The following is a 2,974-nucleotide window of genomic DNA, read 5'->3' on the forward strand; positions in this document are numbered from 1 at the left end:
CGCCCCGCCCCTCCTAAGCTAAGCCCGTCCTGCGCTGCGCGCGGCTGCTGCGGCCGGCGGCTGCTTTGTCGTGTCGTCTCGATCCCGAACGAAAGTGAGCATCCCGGGATGGCCCGCCTGACCCACATCCACATTCACGCTGCTGGCCAGCCTCGGCCCGCCCGGTCGCCGGCTGGGCCCCGGCTAATATGCATGTGTCTGATCTCTCCTCATTCCCTGATATTTTTTGTCCGGATTTCTTTCTCGCTGAGCGGGCGGTTTTATGCAGCCGGCCCGAGTGTGGTGTCCTGCTCCGCTCGGTGCGCCCAGCGCCGCCCCAGCCAGCCCCGCATCCCGTTAGGGTTCTAGGGTCGAGCGCGCGGCGTCGACTTTGATCGCTGCTTCGGCTGTCTCATTGACAAAGAAAGTGCGCTGTGTCTGTTCGATAAGTTATTGATGGCTGCCGACAATTTTCATGTTGTTTTTTTGTCACCCTTATCCCGTCCGTCATCGCGTGGCTCACTTTCTGCCTCATTTTTTTTTTTTTTGGTGCGCGCATCCTTACATTCGTTGTCACGCCGCCACGATGGATTTGCGATTGATGGGTTTCCGATACATTTGACTGGCAGAAGCGAACACTAACCAAGGTGATCGCGGGTGCTCGATATCACAAAAGCTTTCACGGTATGCCGCGCGTACACAGAGCAACCGGGCCGGCTATACCTGCTCGCGCGGTCGTCCCGACACGAAACGGATCGTTCAAACGACCCCGGCGAGAGTCACGTCACGATTTGCTGCGTCGAGAACACTGCGCGTCGGCCCTTTCTTTTAGTGAGGTCGCTGTGCCGCGTCGTGATGTGCGCCGCGACAGACACGCGGGGCGGGGACCCATGGACCTGATCAAAAGACTGGCCCTCGCACGGCAGAAGCGTCCTGCTGCCGCCCACCCCGACCCCGCGCTCGAGTAGTGAAGCCAAGGTAAAGCCGTCATGCCGCGGGCTCGGCGACGAGACGGTCCCGTCACTGCCCCGGGCCCGGTTAGTGACGGGACGTGGCACGTGTAGTGACGGCCCGTGGCGGGTGGCGTACCCCCAGACCAGCTCCGTCCAGTCGCTGCCCGGGTAGTGTACGGCGTGTGACGGGTGGCGTACCCCCAGACCAGCTCCGTCTGGTCTAACAGCCTCACCCTCACCCGGCGCTGGGCGGCGCGAGGCGCAAAGACGAAAGTCATACCGGGCGGGGTGGTCCGGGAGGGTAGGGGAGGGTCCTCCCCGTACACCTTGGTGCTCGGGCTCGGCACCTTGTTCCCTTTGGCAGGCGACTCGACGCGCGCCCTAAAGAGGCTTTCAATATGCAAAAGAGCTTTGCAACTCGATAACTTTGATTGCTGCTAAAATCCGTCGCTCCTCTCCCCCGTCGTCGTCGTCCTCCTGCCTCTCCCTCCCCTCCTCCTTCGCGTGTGGACGCGCCGAGCCCAGCTTTTGCTTTGACTTTGTCGGACTGTGCTGTGCCTTTGTACGTCTTCTGGCCGAGGCGCGCACCGGCGCCGGCCTTTGCCGTGGCCGTGGCCACCCCGCTTGCTAGCCAGCTCGGCTTTCTGCTATTAAAGTTTCGAGGCGCCGTGCGCGCGAGGGGACCGGCAGCAGCGGGCAGCGAGCGTCCCGTCCGCGCGCCATAAGTTAGGGGGGAAATTAGTTTCGCGCGGGGAGAAGAAAGAAAGGGCGACACCTACGGTACATCTGCAGAGCATTTTTGCAACCCTGGCCACGCCACCCGCCTCCTCGGGCACTGATGTAAAAATAATGTTACACTGGAAAAACTATTAACGTGGCAGGTGTCACGCTTCGTGAAAAGTTTCTTGATGCATTCTTCCTCGTGTGATTTACCACATGTCTTTCTAAACGGAGCGGAGCACTGCATCCAGAAACGTTTTCTCCCGCGAGAGTGCACGGTAACATTAGACAAAATGTCACACATGTTTTTTTTTTTTTGTCTTTACAGCTCCAGACTCCAGGCACGCGAAAACGTTACTGCTCTTACTGCTCTGACGTGGATGCCATCTCTCATCTGTCTGTGCAGTTTTCAGTGATGTGTTCACTACATTTTTTTTTAAATAGTCCCCAATACTGTCTTTACCGGAAGGTAAAGAGACCCCCTCCCCCTCCCGCCCCTTTCCCTCTGCCTTAAGCAGGTGATCAGTGGTCATGAGGGTCACGAGCGGCGTGCGGCTCGCAGCGGCGATGATGAGCGTGGCGACGTAAAAAATGCACACGCAAATAAGAAAGTCTAACGGACAGTCTACGAGAGAGAGACAGAGAGGGTTTTTTTGTTTTGTTTTTTGTGTCGCTGGGCTGTACCGCGGCTGCGGGTCAAGCCCAAGCAAGCAGCCGTGCCGCGTAGCCTCGCGCAGGTCAGTGAATAATTCATACATACGCGAGGCGAGGCGTGGCGGGGCGTGGCGGGGCGTGGCAGCACAGCCAGTGCAGCGGGGCGTGGTCCTCGTTTGTGTGCGAAAGGGACTATACTGTATTTGGTTCGCGGGCCTCGGGCGCGTGCCCGCGGCCTGGCTGGGGGAGGGATGCTCGTACCGTTAAGTATGGTACCCGAACGTCTCGCGCTCCTCTATGGATGATGCAGAATGTTTTACAATTTAATTAAAGGCAATCAACACTCTGGCTGGTTTGCTCAGTAATTTTTAATTCCGCGACTGAGAGTCTATGATTGAGTCACACACATAGTAAACGTGAGTAAGAACTATAATGTTTTTGAACTACACACGGTAAAAAGAGTTTCTTGTATTCCAAGACCCCAGTCTTGGATCTTACGGACAACGTCAAAGGCATCCAAGACCAGGTCTTAAAATACAAGAAACTTTTTTAAACGTGAAGTAAACTGCATCTTTTCCATAAATTTTCAACATACTTATCCGTGTCGAACAGTGCCTTCACATGATTTTTGTATGAGAGGCCGCCCCTTCCCAGTGATTGAATGTACA

The sequence above is a fragment of the Frankliniella occidentalis genome, unplaced genomic scaffold (assembly GCF_000697945.3).
Source record: "Frankliniella occidentalis isolate FOCC.00 unplaced genomic scaffold, Focc_3.1 Scaffold14, whole genome shotgun sequence".
In the NCBI taxonomy this organism is placed as follows: Eukaryota; Metazoa; Arthropoda; class Insecta; order Thysanoptera; family Thripidae; genus Frankliniella; species Frankliniella occidentalis.